A 19,038-nucleotide genomic window follows, 5' to 3' on the forward strand; every position below is an offset into this window, starting at 1 on the left:
ACGGAAGCCAAGCGGCAGCTCCGAGTGCACCATCTGCCCTACGCAATGCTTTTTCCTGCACGGCTCAGAGTCGTATGCGACGGCAAAGCGAAATTCTTTGAAGATCCTCAGGCTGTCCTCTCTTGGCTGGAGCGGCGCGATGGAGCCGGCCCGTCTCGTACTTGACTTTGTGACCCTGGCTTGACTCGCCGACAACCCACGCATCCCTACTTGGTACCGCTGCCTACGATGTGAAGAATCTAACTGTGAGTTGGATGCGCTGCCCTTGGGCCTTCCCTTCTTCTTTGGTCCTTGTCTATCCCCCCTGTCTGGACTGGGCCCCCCCCCTTTTTTTTCATTTTCTTTGAATCCCCCCAAACATTGCTATCCTGTTGTGTGTCACGGGCGACTCGCCCACACCGGTGTCCCACTTGAACGGATACCCTCCTTGCACCGGTGCGTGCTCTGCAGTTTGGTCGTCCCCCCAACCGCGCTGGTTCCCCCTGAACTTTGGGCAATGCCATCGCCCCTGGTAACCACCGCAAAGCTAAAGTTTCCCTGGCCGGCCCCTACCCTCAGACATTTGGTGGGAGGTGGGGTGTTATGCCTGCTATGTCGGTCCAGTGTTCATGCAGGACATGTTTTTTTATGTTAACCACAGTGTTGTTTTTTTTCAGAAGTTTTTTATTTATTTTTATTTTTTTTTCTATATTAATGTCAAAGTACCGTACAACATTTATTGAGTGTTCTACTGTGCTACTGTTGGAAGTATGCGGGCCTCTCTGTGCTGGGTGGTTCTCCCATCTCCTCGGGTTGGGCTCCGATTGGGCCCCCCGAGGACATGTGACTCCCACCTTACACCCCCTGGTCATTTCACGCAGGTGTGCCCGGGACTGGGTGCCGACCCTCCATCTTTGGGGGGGCGGATCTGCTCCTTCCATTACTACATCCACCCTTGGCAACCCTTAAGATTGTAACCTGGAACGTCCGTGGACTGGGCGACCGTGCTAAACGGTCGGCAGTCCTTTCCCACTTAGTCCCAGCATGCCGACGTTTCTGTTCTAGTGGAGACGCACTTAGCGGGTCAAAAACAGCTGTGCCTTAAAAAAGCCTGGGTAGGTTGGTTTTACCAGGCCCCTCACACTTCTAACTCTCGGAGTCGTGGTGCTTGTGGCAAGGTCACAACAATTTCAACTCCATACGTTGCAATCTGACCCCCAAGGTCGTTATTTATTTTTGCATGCCACCATCGGAGGCCTCGAAGTACTTCTCCTTGCCTATTATGTCCCCCCCCCCTTTCAATTCAAGGTGCTGCAGCGGGGGGTGGCCTTCATGGCTCTACACCCGTCTGTACCCGCTATATGGGCGGGCGATTTCAATATGGTTATCTCCCCATCCCTGGATAGACTGGGCTTGTGCACCCCAGTGGGCTCCCTACCGGGGATTACCAGGTTTGGTAGGTTCCTAACTGACTTTGCCCTAACTGACACCTGGCGGCACAAGCATCCGTCACTGCTAAAATTCTCCTGCTTTACCCCTTCCCGTGCAGTAATGTCCCGCATAGATCTTATTTTGGTAGCGCCCTCTCTTCTCCCACACATTCTCGATGTAGGCTTTGACACTAGGACACTCTCTGACCACTCCCCGTACTGGGTCAAGCTCAGGCTCCCGTCACCCCCTGCGGTCCAGACTTGGCGCCTGAACCCATTCTGGTGAGCGTTCTCCCTGACCTGGACTCTATCGGGTCTGAGTGGGACCGCTTCTTTATTACAAACGACGGCTCCGCTTCGGTGGGTCCTGTATGGGAGACATTTAAGCTTCACGTTCGTATGATTCTGTCCTCCCGTATCAACAGGCACAAGGCCTCATCTAAACTGCTAATCCGCCAGGCGGAGGAGCAGCTCAATGCCCTTGAGCGAACCTTCCAGGCTGACCCGTCAGAAACCAATGCCTCTCAGCTGCGTTTACAGACCAGGCTGACGGACCAACTGCACCTTGAAAAAGCGCGCCGGGGTATCTTCTTCAGCAAGCAGCGCACATATGAGCATGGTGAGCGGGCCAGGCGACTTCTTGCCTATATGGCTCACCTTGATCATAAACCCCCAGTGATTGTGGCCCTCTGGGCGGCGTCCGGGGCCCTGCTCTCGGACCCCGACCGGGTGGCAGAAGAGTTCAGGTCCTTTTACTCGGAACTTTACGCTTCAACTGCACAACACTCCGCGGAGGAGCTTACTGCTCTTCTACGGGATGTCACTTTTCCCACGCTATCCCCGGATCAGGTTTCCCTGTTGGAGGCCCCCATCACCACCGTGTGTGTGGAGGGGGCTCTAGCAAGCCTCCCCACTTCTAAAACCCCGGGTTCTGACGGGATTCCCCTCGAATTCTACAAACAGTTTCAGGGGGCCCTTGTTCCCAGGCTTTGTGCACTTTACAACCATGTTTTTGATACAGGCACTCTTCCCTCCTCCATGAGCGAGGCTCTTATTGTCCTGAAGTGGAAAAGAAAATGTAGCGCCCAAAAGTATAAAAAAAACCCTAAAAAGGGTGAAATTGATGTGTACCCTGAAGGTAGATGACTTAATGTCTAAGCCTAGTACCTCTTAATACACAATGGTGAAATTGTGGAATTGTGAAGTGGGCATTGGGAGCTGTGATGTGAAAAATGCTCCTATATAGCAAAATTACATACAGATCCGTGCTATAAAAAAATCAACAAGCAAATATACATATGTGAAATAACTATGGTGTGATCACCATACATGTGTAGAAAAAATTATATACAACAAAGTGATATATAAAACTAAACTAGATGTTTAGTAATAAAAAGAAAAAGAGTCAGTGGTAAAGACAGTCCTCCAAGGCCAACATTCCACTGTTGATCAGGTGTGCCTCAATATTAAAGGCGTAAACCCAATCCTGCAAATATCAAAAAGTCTGCTGGGGAATGTGGAGTCTAAAATGCACATATAAACTTCCAATGTTGGGTGGAGCAGATATCTTCAATACCAAAAATCTTCAGTGCTGGACAAGTAAATAAATAAATGGGTGGGTACCCTTACCAGAACTGGTGGACCCTCTCAACCACCATACGGTGGGAGGGTCGTCAGGGCTTGTATAGACCGATTGTCTGGGTCCAGGGGTCCTCACTCCGCGTGTCCAATCCAGAAATGGTTACTGAAGCACTTGTTCTTCCAAGATAGATAACCAAGGTTGGTTGATCGATAGTAGCTCAAAACACCCAAAGTGGTAAAAAGAAAAAATATAGAGGTGCTCCTCGTAGTGTAAAAACATTTAATAAAAAAGCATTGCAAATACACACACGTGGCAAAGAATGCAGTAAAAATATAAAAAACTTCAAATAGCCACACATGAAAAAGGTCACTCTGCTAGCAATCAAACGAAAAAATAGCAAAAGTAAAAGTAAAATTACAGCAGCAAACTCCCACCTTGGATAAAGGTGTGGGGAGTGTTCCAACAAAGTTGAGAGTGCAATGGGGATGCAGTGGAGTAATCACCCGACCGGTTTCGTCGCTAACGGACTTCAACTGGGGTATCTGGTCCTCCTCTGCTCCCCCCATTGCATTAAATACCTTACATCCAGGTCCCTGATTGCTGGCATCTGTTCGTCCATGTCTAACTGGCGTGCGTTCCATAACAAGGAACTGGAAACATCGTCTGCGTTCCAAAGGCCGGAAGTAGTAGGGCGGGGCTTAGCGTCAGGACGCCCAGCGTCAAGACGTGCTTATCGTCAGGACATCCAGGATGACTCAGTCACTCCCCCTCTCCTCCTCCGTGATAGGCAGGAGGTGTGGTAGTCAGCCGACCAATGGGCATTAATCAGCAGCCCTTCCACAGCGTCATGACGTCAGCGCCGTCACGCCGCGTTCCACGATGCGCTTCAGGCATGTCACAGGCAGACGTCAGTATCAACACACAGACGCTCCAGGACACACAGCATCATGTATCAGCCCAAAGGTGGCAAAGAACCCACCGGGGTTATCAGAGGTCACCCTAAGTCACCCCAATCCAGTTGGACTTTACAAAAGACAGATATAGTCAGTATATAAATACTCTATATGGATCAGATGGAAGCAAGCAATCATGGAGGTGGACTCAAGGACCCACTAGAAATGTATACAACAAGTAATAATTAAAGAGACATACACACATAAATCTCCATCTTCAGAACCTCAAAAAAACGTATTTAATTATTTCTTCTGGACCTCAAAAAAATTGACGAATCAGAAGAAACAATATTATGTGTGACAAAACAGGCAATCCTAAGAATCGATCAAAATATAAAATTAGGACTGATTAATGAACGCATTCACGTCCCATTCGACGTTGAGTCCAAATGGGGCGTAACTTTTAAGGGTGTAAATCCAATATACTTCTAACTTCGAGACCCCTCTGGTACTCGGTTCACCCCTCCAGTGTGGAACAAATTTGTCGATAATCAAAAAGGAGGTGCCTGTCAATGATTTATTGTGAACCTGTAAATAGTGTCTGGGCACTGTGTGTTTATCGTTGCCTTTCTTGATTTTTGCAACATGTTCACCTACCCTTGTGGAAAAACTGCGGATAGTACGACCCACGTATTGTTTCCCACAAGGGAAGGTGATCAAATAAACTATATATGTGGAAGCACAGGTGGAAAATTGCTTCATGGGATAGTCCATCTGAGTGAGGGTAAAGTTTTGGCCTTTTCCCAACCCGGTCCATCATCAGGCCCCTTAGGTAGAAATGATGGCTCTACCAATAGAGGAACAGGCCCAAGAACCCCCAATCCTCAACAAAGAGGACAGTCTAACAGAGGCAAGGGCAAAGGACCTAGAGGGAGATCCAAGAACCGAAGGGATACCCCCCAGGATCCCCGTCCCTATGATTCATCCCCTTATGGTGGTCATAACCATTATGAACATTCCACCAGATATCCACAGTCTACCCCTGGATATGGAGGATGGAGACCCCCTCCACCCAACCCCTATAAACAGTCTAACCACACATATGGCTATATGGAAAGAGAGGACTACCGTCAGGTCAGGTCCCCATATACATACAATCAAGATCAACCCAGGTTGGAATACCAGGGGGATTTTCATCGGGACCAGGAAGACCATCCCAGGGGAAGAGAACCAAAAGGGGCTCGAGAGGGGGGCGACGAGCCCGGACGCAAAAAAAGAAAAGTTTAAAGGGGACAGGGATTTTTAATCTCAGTAAAGTCCTATTGTCAAATACAGAGAAAGCAGTACTGGATAAGGGACTCAAATACGTTCCACCCAAAACGTTGAATAAATTTGCTACGTTTATTGACGTGCAAAAATATATAAGGAAATTAAACATACAACGATACTTTATTAGTAATCCTTGTAGACCCAACCTTCCAGATACCTCCTCCCAAATTGTTCACACAGGATTCTCTAATCCTTCCCTTTTTAACCCCTCCTGCCCCATGGCTCCAAATGTGAGGGTGTTCAGGGATATGGTCCTTAAGGACCTTGAGGAATTACCTCTGAAGAAAACTTTCACAGACCCTAGTATTAGGACTGGTTTGAAAAGTCTTTGTGAACACAAGGATTTGGTGATCCGCCCTGCGGACAAAGGGGGTGGCATTGTTGTGTTGGACAAATCCGCCTACCATGCAGAAATGCTTCGGATTTTGGGTGACACTAACACCTATGTTAAATTGCCCTCAAACCCCACTTCTAAGATTAAAGCCTCATTGTGTAAATTACTTACTGCAGGAACACAAAAAGGGATACTGGACAAAAAGGAGCGAGCATACCTCATGCCTAAAGTTCCTCGTATCCCCACTATGTATTTTTTGCCAAAAATACACAAGGATGTTGCTAACCCCCCTGGAAGACCCATCATTAGTGGGATCAATTCCATCACCTCCCGAATAGGGAGATATATTGATTTTCACTTGCAACCTATGGTCAAAGATGCTCCGTCATATTTAAAGGATACCAGACATACTATTGCTCGCCTTAATGACGTTGTGTACAGTGGGGACATCATGCTGGTAACGGCAGACGTGTCCTCTCTCTACACGAGCATCGCCCATCATTTGGGGTTCCAGGCGGTGGAATGTTTCCTTCGTCGAAATGATAACATCCCTGTTGTACAGAAATATTTTATTATGGACTTGCTGAGGTTTGCGACTACCAATAACTATTTCTGGTATAATGGTGACTTTTTCCTACAACAAAGAGGAGTGGCAATGGGGGCTAAGTTTGCCCCCAGTCTCGCCAATATTTTTATGGCCAAATGGGAGGAGGATGTCGTCTATGCTTTAAACCGACCAGAAATTGTCCTCTGGGCTCGGTACATTGACGACATCCTCCTCCTATGGAGAGGTGACCAGGACTCTTTAGCTTCATTTATGGCCACATTAAACAATAATGAGGTAGGGATTGTTCTTACATACGAGGCAAGTTTCTCCAACATCCATTTCCTTGACCTCGTCATCGAAGCCAAGAATGATCGTTTGGTAACTAGAACATATTTTAAAAACACCGACCGTAACAGCTATATCCCTACGGATAGCTGTCATCATCCTGCCTGGCTGAAGTCCATCCCTAAGAGTCAGCTGTTGCGTATACGACGCAATTGTTCTGATACTAAAGACTTTTACTTACAAGCAGAGGTCTTGAAACAGAGGTTCTTAGATAAGGGATATTCGAGAGAGGGAATTGAGGAAGAAATTCAACACATTGGAAGGGTTGACCGTACAACACTCACACTTGAAAGGACTAGAGCGTTACCAGATCCCAAATTTAGGAACGCATTTTTTACTACGTTCTCGAGTCAACATAAGCAAATTAAGAATATCATTTGTAAACATTGGGGGATCCTCAAAGAAGATCAAGTGTTGGGACCCTCCCTGCCAAGCAATGCCACAGTTATCTATAGGGGTGCTTCTTCCTTAAAGAATCAAGTTGCCCCCAATGTTATTGACCCGCCTAAAAAAACAACTTTTTTTCCCTTATCCAAAGGCTTTCACCCATGCAGGAAATGCAAGGTATGCCTTGAGAATATACATGGGAGAAAGAAAAGCATTTCTTTCCGGTCTAGTGTCACTCAGATGGACTATCCCATGAAGCAATTTTCCACCTGTGCTTCCACATATATAGTTTATTTGATCACCTACCCTTGTGGGAAACAATACGTGGGTCGTACTATCCGCAGTTTTTCCACAAGGGTAGGTGAACATGTTGCAAAAATCAAGAAAGGCAACGATAAACACACAGTGCCCAGACACTATTTACAGGTTCACAATAAATCATTGACAGGCACCTCCTTTTTGATTATCGACAAATTTGTTCCACACTGGAGGGGTGAACCGAGTACCAGAGGGGTCTCGAAGTTAGAAGTATATTGGATTTACACCCTTAAAAGTTACGCCCCATTTGGACTCAACGTCGAATGGGACGTGAATGCGTTCATTAATCAGTCCTAATTTTATATTTTGATCGATTCTTAGGATTGCCTGTTTTGTCACACATAATATTGTTTCTTCTGATTCGTCAATTTTTTTGAGGTCCAGAAGAAATAATTAAATACGTTTTTTTGAGGTTCTGAAGATGGAGATTTATGTGTGTATGTCTCTTTAATTATTACTTGTTGTATACATTTCTAGTGGGTCCTTGAGTCCACCTCCATGATTGCTTGCTTCCATCTGATCCATATAGAGTATTTATATACTGACTATATCTGTCTTTTGTAAAGTCCAACTGGATTGGGGTGACTTAGGGTGACCTCTGATAACCCCGGTGGGTTCTTTGCCACCTTTGGGCTGATACATGACGCTGTGTGTCCTGGAGCGTCTGTGTGTTGATACTGACGTCTGCCTGTGACATGCCTGAAGCGCATCGTGGAACGCGGCGTGACGGCGCTGACGTCATGACGCTGTGGAAGGGCTGCTGATTAATGCCCATTGGTCGGCTGACTACCACACCTCCTGCCTATCACGGAGGAGGAGAGGGGGAGTGACTGAGTCATCCTGGATGTCCTGACGATAAGCACGTCTTGACGCTGGGCGTCCTGACGCTAAGCCCCGCCCTACTACTTCCGGCCTTTGGAACGCAGACGATGTTTCCAGTTCCTTGTTATGGAACGCACGCCGGTTAGACATGGATGAACAGATGGCAGCAATCAGGGACCTGGATGTAAGGTATTTAATGCAATGGGGGGAGCAGAGGAGGACCAGATACCCCAGTTGAAGTCCGTTAGCGACGAAACCGGTCGGGTGATTACTCCACTGCATCCCCATTGCACTCTCAACTTTGTTGGAACACTCCCCACACCTTTATCCAAGGTGGGAGTTTGCTGCTGTAATTTTACTTTTACTTTTGCTATTTTTTCGTTTGATTGCTAGCAGAGTGACCTTTTTCATGTGTGGCTATTTGAAGTTTCTTATATTTTTACTGCATTCTTTGCCACGTGTGTGTATTTGCAATGCTTTTTTATTAAATGTTTTTACACTATGAGGAGCACCTCTATATTTTTTCTTTTTACCACTTTGGGTGTTTTGAGCTACTATCGATCAACCAACCTTGGTTATCTATCTTGGAAGAACAAGTGCTTCAGTAACCATTTCTGGATTGGACACGCGGAGTGAGGACCCCTGGACCCAGACAATCGGTCTATACAAGCCCTGACGACCCTCCCACCGTATGGTGGTTGAGAGGGTCCACCAGTTCTGGTAAGGGTACCCACCCATTTATTTATTTACTTGTCCAGCACTGAAGATTTTTGGTATTGAAGATATCTGCTCCACCCAACATTGGAAGTTTATATGTGCATTTTAGACTCCACATTCCCCAGCAGACTTTTTGATATTTGCAGGATTGGGTTTACGCCTTTAATATTGAGGCACACCTGATCAACAGTGGAATGTTGGCCTTGGAGGACTGTCTTTACCACTGACTCTTTTTCTTTTTATTACTAAACATCTAGTTTAGTTTTATATATCACTTTGTTGTATATAATTTTTTCTACACATGTATGGTGATCACACCATAGTTATTTCACATATGTATATTTGCTTGTTGATTTTTTTATAGCACGGATCTGTATGTAATTTTGCTATATAGGAGCATTTTTCACATCACAGCTCCCAATGCCCACTTCACAATTCCACAATTTCACCATTGTGTATTAAGAGGTACTAGGCTTAGACATTAAGTCATCTACCTTCAGGGTACACATCAATTTCACCCTTTTTAGGTTTTTTTTTATACTTTTGGGCGCTACATTTTCTTTTCCACATTTTTCACCTTACATCCATATGGTATGTTGGCAGCCTGATCTACACTAAGCATTTGGTTTGCGCATTATTATATATACACCTTTTCTTATTGTCCTGATACCGAAGCCTGGCAAGGATCCCTTGCTTCCTGAATCCTACCGACCCATCTCACTTCTCCAACTGGATGTGAAAATCCTTGCTAAGATCCTCGCCCTGCGCCTTAATAAAGTCATCACTAGCCTAGTACACCCCGACCAGACTGGGTTCATGCCTAATAAAAACACAGCCTTTAACCTCCTAAGATTACACATGAACCTTCAGGCCCAACATATGGAGGTGGGTTCCAGAGTGGTAGTTAGCCTCGACGCCGCCAAGGCCTTCGACTCGGTTGAATGGAAATATCTGTGGGAGTGCCTTGGTAGGTTTGGTTTCGGTCCCCACTTCATTAAGTGGCTCCAACTCCTCTACCATGCCCCCACGGCGCGTATTAGAGTTAATGGTAGGACCTCCTCCCCCTTCTCCCTGTCTCGTGGCACTCGCCAGGGTTGCCTGGTTTCGCCCATGCTCTATGCTCTTGCAGTAGAACCTCTCTGCATAGGTCTGCGACATCATCCCGGGATTAACGGGTTGCGCTGCGGTCAGGTTACTGAGCTACTCAGCCTTTACGCCGACGACATGCTCCTCTATCTCTCGGATGCGGGTCCCTCACTTCAGGCAGCCCTTTAAGTCATAATGCAATTTGGGAAATTCTCGGGCTTACAGATAAATTGGACCAAGTCCCATATCCTTCCCTTAGATCTAGGCCCCCCCACCGCCGCGCAGGCGGCTCTCCCCTTGGTGAGAACGGATGTCATTAAATATCTGGGTGTTCACGTCACTAGATCTCCCCTAGACTACATACACCTTAACATTGAACCCGTGTTTAATATCCTTAAGACCAAGATGCAAACATGGTCCCGTCTACCCCTAGGAGTTATGGGCCGCATAAGCCTTGTTAAGATGATTCTCCTCCCGAAGCTGCTTTACGCCTTTTGGCATGCCCCGCTGTACATCCCCCCCCCCCCCCCGCATTTTTAAAGCCATGGAGTCTATCATTAACTCATTCATCTGGGGTCCCTCACAGCACAAACTATTGTGGCGGGTGCTAAAATGCCCAACCAGCCAGGGCGGCACGTCGGTTCCGGACCTTTTCCTTTATTACGTCGCATCCCAACTCTCCCACTTTTATTATTTTCATCACTCAGACAGGAAACGCTACCTGGCCATGGTGTGCTCTAAGGCCCCTGGCTTGGTCTCGCACCCCTTCCAGATTCTGTTTTGCGAGCCTCGCGTCTCCCGGCGGGCGGATGATAGACACCAATTTCTTTTTCACCATCGTAAAATATGGCAAATTGCCATGTCTGTCGGCGAGGCGCCATTTCCACACTCACATACACCTCTCTGGGACAACCCTCGCTTACCCGAACTTGCTACGGTCCCCGACCACGGTATTTGGATCAGGAGTGGAGTTATATACCTAACACAGGTCGTTGCCCACGGATCGGTTAGGACCTTCCAGTCCCTCAAGGAAGCCCACACCTTGGCTAACCACATGTTCTTCCGTTACCTCCAACTCCGACATGCACTCACCACACAGTTTAGTGCTAACATCCCCACGCTCGAGATTCCGCTGCCTGTTGACATCGTTCAGGGCTCGGACCCCAAGAGACTGATTTCCCAATTTTATTCTTACCTACTGGCGCCTTCGGCGACTACCACTCTCCAGCAGGTAAAGTCCCGGTCGGAGCCTGATCTGGGGGTGGTGTCGACGGAGGACTGGGACGAGGCCCTTATTAATTGCAGATTAGTCTCTCCCAAACTTTCAGACCGCCTTACTCAACTATATATCCTGCATCGGTCATACCTGACACCACACCGCATCTCAAAGTTTAAGCCAGGTAGCAACCCCAACTGCCCGGGCTGTGACCATTCTAATGCCTCCTTTTACCACCTCATCTGGGAATGCCCCTGTGTGCAAGGTTTCTGGACTCAGGTGGTCCGGTTCCTTCACGACCGCATGGGATCACCACTGTCCTTGAGCCCCCGCCAATGCTTGCTTGGGCTCCTCTCACTGTCTGAACCCGAGAAATATCTTAATACCTTTTTGCAAGAGACACTATTCCTTGCTAGGCTTCAGATAGCTAGAACTTGGATGAGGGGACCCCCCCTACACTGCAGCAATGGATCAGAGCTGTCAATGCAACCCTACCCTTCCCCTACCCTGATGAATAAGGTCCCTCATGGTGCCCTTCAGATGCTCCCGACTACAGGTCCACAACTTTGCTTTTTCCCCACATGTTGCTCTACATATGTAACCCGCTCTTCCCTCAATGTGTCTGTTATGTCTGTGTACTTGACATTGCATTGTATCCTTGCTTGTGGTGCATGTTGCACCGATTATTCATATGTCTGTAATTCTTTACCTTTATGCTCAATAAACGTTGTTTTGATTTAAAAAAAAAAGAATACACTCGTGTGGAAATCATACATATAGAAAGGATCCTACACGTTACAGAGACAAAACTCCTTCTTCAGGGAAAATCCACTATATGTTTAATATTGTAATCTAAAATACAAAAAACAATTCATGAACTTACAGCATTCACTTAGTCAAACATTTGAAACATCCAAGTGGCAAACAGATGGATCTTATACAGGGCAAATATAGTAGTATGGCGGCAGTATACTTACATAGACAAACATGCATAAAAGCTTGCAGCAGAGTGTCCGAAAAAACAAAACTTAACGGGCATGTGTAGAAAAATTATGATCCGGAAAAGAGGGGTTAAAAAAACCAAAGCCTCATGGGCAGGCATAGAGCAGGTCAGCGCACGGATGGCCATGGAACAAACCAGGATCGCATACACCCAGGACACTGGAGGAGGATTGTATAAAATCTATAAACAAAATTAAATGTTACATTTCTCTAATAATTGTAGAGCTATAAATTATTCTGATAGCATTCATCCATCTTAATGGTTTTGACCTATCAGAATAATTTATAGCTCTACAATTATTAGAGAAATGTAACATTTAATTTTGTATCGGGATGGAGAGACTACTCTCCTGGTAGTAGTTGCTGGCGACTCAGATAGTCCGCTTGCCAGTTTTCTACCCCTGGAATGAAAATTGCAGAGAGACAAGGAACATGTTCTTCTGCCCCTGCCAAAATCCAATACACCTCTTTCTGGGCGCCCTGACTGTGGGTGCCTCCCTGGTGATTGATGTAAGCTACTGCAGTAGCATTGTCAGATTGAATCCGCACCGGGTGGCCCTGTAACCTGTGTGTCCAGGTTCTGAGGGCTAAGTATACTGCCCGCAACTCCAGTATGTTGATGGTCAGGTTCCTTTCGGTCTTGGCCCAGGTGCCCTGGGCTGAAACTTCTTCTAACGCCGCTCCCCCAGCCCTTTAGGCTGGCATCCATAGACACCACCTTCCAGGTGACTGGGAGAAAGGATCTTCCTTTCCGCAAGTTCTTGGTTTCTAACCACCAACTGAAGCTTTGGCGCACTTTTGGAGACAGGCGCATGGGTAGATCCAGAGCTTGGATCTTCCTGTTCCAGGCGGCTAAGATACTGCCTTGAAGTAGTCTCGAATGAAACTGGGCGTAAGGGACAGCCTCGAAGGAGGCCAATAGACGGCTTTTTCTTTGCCTTGACCTTGTGGATCAAGTCCTTTAGCGACTTGATCTTTGGTTCTGGAAGGAATACCCTGCCTTAGGCTGTGTCTATGATCATGCCCATATACTCTACCCTTTTTTGGGCTTGTAGAGAGGATTTTTGTAGATTTACAATCCATCCCAACTGTACCAGGTATTTTATTGTGGTGAGCACAGCGTGATCTAATCCTGCCACTGACTGATCTATCACAAGTAGATCGTCTAGATAGGCCATTACTGCTATGCCCTGTACCCTCAGATTTGCCAACAGAGGGGCTAGTACCTTTGTAAATACCCGGGGGGCGGCAGCCACCCCCAAATGGAAGTGGCGATGTTCTACCGCAAACCTTTAAAAATCTTTGGTGCGCGGGATGGATAGGCACATGTAAATATGCGTCCTTGATGTCTATCGACGCCATGAATTCTCCGCCTTGTAGGGAGGCGACCGCTGATCGAATAGTTTCCATTCGGAAATGGCAAATGTTCAGAAACTGATTTAGAGATCTTAGGTCCAGGATGGGTCTGACGTCTCTGTTTGGTTTTGGAATAACAAAGAGGTTTGAATAAAAACCTGAACCTTGCTCCTTCAGGGGTACTTCTGTGATTACCCCTTGGGACAGCAAGTGATCCAATCCTTTGAAAAAGGATACTCTTTTTAGTGAATCCTTGTAGAGTCTTGAGCTTCGGAATTGAGAAGATGGGATTACTCAAAAGTTCAGTTTGTATCCTAGGGCTACTGTGAATACTACTCGCTTGTCCTGAATTTCTGTCTGCCATGCCGCTGAAAACTGCCAAAGTCGTCCCCCCCACTCGGCCGAGCGGGGGCGCCTCTTCATGAAGAGGCTTTGGGGTTTTGCTTGTTAGCCTTTGAACCCCACTGCTTCTTGTTTTTCTGGGTTTGGTCTTCCTTAGCTTTTGTGGCTGGCTGAAAATGCCGTTGCCACTGGCTGTAGATAGATCTACCAGTAGCCAGGGAGAGAGAACGCTTAAAACAAGGACGCTTGTTTTTCTTCTTCTCTGGTAAAAGGATAGTTTTACCGCTCAATATCTTTTGGATATATTTCTCCAAATCTTCCCCAAAGAGGTGTTTGCCATGAAAGGGGAAGCTGGCCAAAAGCTTCTTGCATGGAACGTCTGCTGACTAATGCTTAAGCCAATAATTCAGCTGCAGCGTTAGGCGGGATGCCTGTTGGATAGAATCTCCAATGGCATCCACTGTAAAACATAAGGCCTTAGGCATATTCTCCCAAAATGTCATCTGTTCCGCAGTCAGATCTTTTATCCCCTGTTTTACCTGGTCCTTTAAGACCCAACACATATCCACCGCTGCCACAGCAGGTTGGGTTACTGCGCCTGCCAGGAGGAAGGATGACTTTAGTAAAGATTCCAACCTTTTTTTTAGAAGGATCTTTAAATACCTGGGTATTGTCCACCGGACAAGTTAGGCTTTTGTTTACAGAAGAAATCGCTGCATCCACAGAAGGCAGACTCCACTTATTGATAAACTTCTCCTCCATAGGATAAAGCACTTCAAACTTCCTAGGAGGAGCAAAACACTTATCTGGGTTTTTCCAGTCTGCGTAAATCAGATTCTCTAATAAAGGAAGAATCGGAAAAGCACAGGCAGCCTGTGGGGGATTTTAACAAGCCCAGAGAGGAGACCGGTGATTCAGTTAACTTTGTGATTAACGTAGTGATTCTCCCTTCTAAATTGCTTAGGGTTGTTGTCAAAGTGTCTTCAGTGACATATGCAGGCACAGGCACAACAGGAGAGGCTGCAACTCCTGATAGAGGTAATGGCTCATCCTGTATAAATACTTCAGGTATTACAGGAACATGAGGGTACCACGCAGGCACGGCTAGAACCTCCTGTCTCTGACGGGAATGCTTTTTTGCTTCTCCCAGAGCCTCTTCTTTGGGAAGATATAATGCTAAGCAAAGCCAAGGTACCAACAAATGTATATACTACTGTGCTAGTTTAGCATATACGTATGCAACTAATAACACACAGTTTCATGACAGAGTGGGTGTCTTATCCTTGGGGAGTGCTCAGCCAACCACATTGAGATCTTACGTGCCCTTAAACGCTGCTGTGACCCTTGCAGGGAAGCTCCAGACATGTGAGGTTTGTTCCTTCCTGTCTGACCGTCATAAAAGCGTGCCCGTCCCCGTGCCTATTTAGGCCCGCCCCCCACTGAGATTGTCATAAAGCGCGCCCCCATCCTAGGGGCATCCTAGGACGGGGGCTTGCAGAGCTTGCAGTGAAAGGAGTGTGCTTGTCGTTAGGACTGACACTGCTTTGGAACTCGGTGAGTGAAAACTCAGCTCTTTACTCCCTCCAGTGGCGGCTTAAATAATTATACCCACTCTAAATAGGAAAAGTCCTAGGCCGGGATTCAGAAAGGACTTACGACGTATCTCCAGATACGCCGTCGTAAGTCCAAATGTGCGCCATTGTATCTATACGCGTATTCTTGAAACTAGATACACCTGAAATTTGCCAAGATATGACCGACGTAAGTCTCCTACGCCGTCGTATCTTGGGTGCATATTTACGCTGGCCGCAAGGGGCGCTTCCGTAGATTTACGCGTCGAATATGCAAATGACCTAGATACGCCAATTCACGAACGTACTTGCGCCCGTCGCATTAAGCTACGCCGTTTACGTAAGGCGTACGTCCAGCGTAAGTTTACCCCCTCATAAAGCAGGGGTAAGTCATGTTAAGGTATGGACGTCGGAAAAGCGTCGTATTTTACGTCGTTTGCGTAAGTCGTACGTGAATGGGGCTGGGCGTAGGTTACGTTCACGTCGAAAGCATTGAGCCGATGTATCTTAGGTAGTATTTGCGACGTGATTCTGAGCATGCGACACCTCGTCCATGAGGTCCGCATACATAGTCGGGTTGAAAAAAAAGACACAAGTCCATCCAGTTCAACCACAAAAAAATAAACAAAATAGAAAACGTAGCACAATCCCATACACCCAACTCCATACCGACAGTTGATCCAGAGGAAGGCAAAAAAAAACAGCAGAGCATGATCCAATATTCTACCGAGAGGCAATCGAATTTACCCTGGATACAACTTTACAACTTTAATCTTAGTACTCAGTTATATTATGTACATTTAGGAAAATATCCAGGCCTTTCTTAAAGCAATCTACTGAGGCCCCGTACACACGGTCGGACAAAACCGATGAGAATGGAGCGAGGTTCAGTTTCATCGGTCCAAACCGACCCGTGTGTATAGGCCATCGGTCTGTTTTCCTTCGGTCCAAAATTTTAAAACATGCTTCAAAACCGAACCGATGGACCGCTGCCCGATCGGCCCAAACCGATGGTTAGTACAGAAAAGCATTGGTTCAAAACCCGCGCATTCTCAGAATCAAGTCGACGCATGCTTGGAAGCATTGAACTTCGTTTTATTCAGCACGTTGTGTGTTTGACGTCACCGCGTTCTGACCCGATCGGTTTTTGGAACGATGGTGTGTACACACATCAGGCCACTTCAGCGGTGAACCGATGGAAATGGCCCGTCGGACCATTGTCATCGGTTTGGAACGACCGTGTGTACGCGGCCTGAGCTGGCCAGAACCACCTCTGGAGGGAGTCTGTTCCACATTTTCACAGCTCTTACTGTGAAGAAACCTTTCCGTATTTGGAGATGAAAGCACTTTTCCTCTAGACATACAGAGTGCCCCCTTGTCCTCAGTGTTGACCGTAAAGTAAATAACTCAACACCAAGTTTACTATATGGACCCCTTATATATTTGTACATGTGGATCATATCCCCCCTTATTCTCCTAGATACCATCCAGTTTTGGCGTAATATAATTAAGCGTCTTGGATGGACCCACAGTGTAGCTCTCTACCCTCATAGGGCTTCTTAGGCAGAACTATCTTCAGCACATCTTTTTCCTCGAGTCCAACACCTTAGACACTGGTGAAAAAACTAAGGTACTTCCCTGATGGGAGGGGAACGTGAGAGAAAGGGGTTCCCCAGTAGGGCTTTTAGGCAGAGGGATCAAAAAGTAAATTAAATAGTTTCAGTAAAAAATGATATTTATTTGCCGATGATATCAGATGTCACAGTGAATAATGGTGGAAAATATACAAATAAACAAGAAGAGTACAAAAGTAAATATCACAATCCTGGTTGCAGTAGACATGAATACATATACCGTATTTATCGGCGTATATCGCGCACTATTTTCCCCTTAAAATAAGGGGAAAATCGTGGGTGCGCGATATACGCCGATAGCCGCTTCCCGCGCTCAGTTTGAAATCCTGCGCCAACATATACCGAGTGCAGTACACTCGGGTACATTCGGCTAGGCTCGGCTTCGCTCGTGCTCACGCATAAACGTCACAGAGCGTGAGCGCGAGCGAAGCCGAGCCTTGCCGAATGTACCCGAGTGTACTGCACTCGGTATATGTCGGCGGAGGCGTTCAAACTGAGCGCGGGAAGCGAGGACTCGACTTGAGGCGCGTGCTGGAGAAGCCGGGAGGACACCATCCAGGCCGCAGATGGACGCCGGACCGGACGATGGACGCTGAGAAGACACCAAAACTGTAAGTAATAAAATCATATAACATTTTTTTTTACAGGAATTTCGGGGCGCAACTTTAGGGGTGCGCGGTATAAGCGGGAGCGCATTAAACCGCGATAAATACGGTACATCTCAAAGTACTATGGGTTATTGTACAATGTAGATCCCCAATGTAGGTCCCCGACGACCGTTTGTTCGGTCTCTTCAGGGGGACAAGGGTTCTAAAACATCAATTAGAAAATTTTAAATTAGAAAAAGAGAACATGTCAACATACATCACATAGCGTGGTGATATATTTACCGCTAAAACAAGGAATCCGGGATAATGGGAGCCGCTGGACAGTCCGGGAGGGGTTATGGCTGCCCCCACCCCCCCAAAATACAATCGGAGCAAAATGTCCGTCCAAAAGGGCTTGCAAGGAGCCAAAGCGTGGACGCCCTCTCGGCGGTGGAGGAGCAGGCACCTGCAAAGAACACCCACAATTTTGTAGTTGGTTGGGGAGAATTGAATAAATAATTCAATGCAAAGCTGCCAAAATGACAGTTAGAGTCTGGGTTAGACATGTGCAATTCGTTTTGTTTCTAATTTGTTTTTTTACGGAAATTCGGAAATTCGTTAATTAAGAATTTTCGTATTTGCGAATTTTTTATTTACGAATTTTCGTATTTCCGAAAATTTTGAATTTACGAATTTTCGTATTTCCGAAAATTCGAATTTACGAATTTTCGTATTTCCGTTTTTTTCCCCGAATTTTCGTATTTCCGTTTTTTTCCCCGAATTTTCGTATTTCCGTTTTTTCCCCCGAATTTTCGTATTTCCGTTTTTTTTCCCGAATTTTCGTATTTCCGTTTTTTTCCCGAATTTTCGAATTTTTCAATTTTCGAATTTCGAATTTTTTAATTTTCAAATTTCGAATTTTTGATTTTTCGAATTTTTCACTTTTCGAATTTCGAATTTTCAAATTTCGAATTTTCAAATTTCGAATTTTCAAATTTCGAATTTTCAAATTTCGAATTTTCAAATTTCGAATTTTCAAATTTCGAATTTTCAAATTTACGAATTTCGAAAATTCAAAATGGAAAAATTCAAAAGTTGAAAAATTCAAAATTCGAACATCGAACTTTGATTTTTTAAATTTTCGAATTTCGAATTTTTCAATCTTCGAAATTTCGAAATACGAAAATTCGGAAATACGAAAATATTCGGAAATACGAAAATTCGAATTTTTCCATTTTCGAATTTTTCTATTTTCGAATTGAAAAATTCGAAAATTGAAAAATTCTAAATTTTTCAATACGAAAATTAGAAAATTCGAAAATAGAAAAATTCGAAATTTGAAAAATTCTAAAATTCAAATTTTTCGATTTTCGAATTTTTCAATTCTCGAAATTTCGATTTTCGAATTTTTCAATTTTCGAAATTTCGATTTTCGAATATTTCAATTTTCAAATTTCGAATTTTCAAATTTCGAATTTTCAAATTTCGAATTTTCAAATTTACGAATTTCGAAAATTCAAAATGGAAAAATTCGAAAGTTGAAAAATTCGAAATTCGAACA

Source organism: Rana temporaria, chromosome 5 (genome assembly GCF_905171775.1).
Source record: "Rana temporaria chromosome 5, aRanTem1.1, whole genome shotgun sequence".
In the NCBI taxonomy this organism is placed as follows: Eukaryota; Metazoa; Chordata; class Amphibia; order Anura; family Ranidae; genus Rana; species Rana temporaria.